We start from the raw sequence: 561 nt of genomic DNA, 5'->3' as shown, positions 1-561 counted from the left end.
ACACAAACCATTTGTTTCAATGAACTAATAGAAATGAGTGCTTCATTGCCCCCATCCCAGTTTTTTGGTCTTTTCTTTTGAGTAGTTTCTTCTCCTTTCCAAATACCTATTGTATATTTTGGGTATAATTAGTCCTTCAGTTTGTTAAAGTAGGAAAAATATAATATTTTTACACATGAAAGTCTGACTTATTTCACTTACAAGTATGGCCTCAAGTTTCATGCATTTACCTATAAAAGCCTTGAGTTTATCCTTCTTCATAGCTGAGTAGTATTCTATTACATAAATGCCACATGTTTTTTGTTCATCCCATGGTTGATGAACATTTGGTTCATTTCCAAGATTTAGCTATTATAATCTAGGCTGCTATATGAATAGATTGCAGTGGTGTTATTATTTTTTAAATACTTCTGGGAAAATACCCAAAAGGCTAATAGTTGGTCAAATGGGTCCTCTAATTACAGAATTTTGTGAACTCTCCAAACTGATTTCCATAGTGGTTGCTCCAGTGTACACTCCCACCAATGTAGAGAAGGGTTGCTTTTCCCCCACAAGCTCACC

Source organism: Octodon degus, unplaced genomic scaffold (assembly GCF_000260255.1).
Source record: "Octodon degus isolate 3935 unplaced genomic scaffold, OctDeg1.0 scaffold00375, whole genome shotgun sequence".
Lineage (NCBI taxonomy): Eukaryota > Metazoa > Chordata > Mammalia > Rodentia > Octodontidae > Octodon > Octodon degus.
This window is presented reverse-complemented; position numbering follows the sequence as displayed.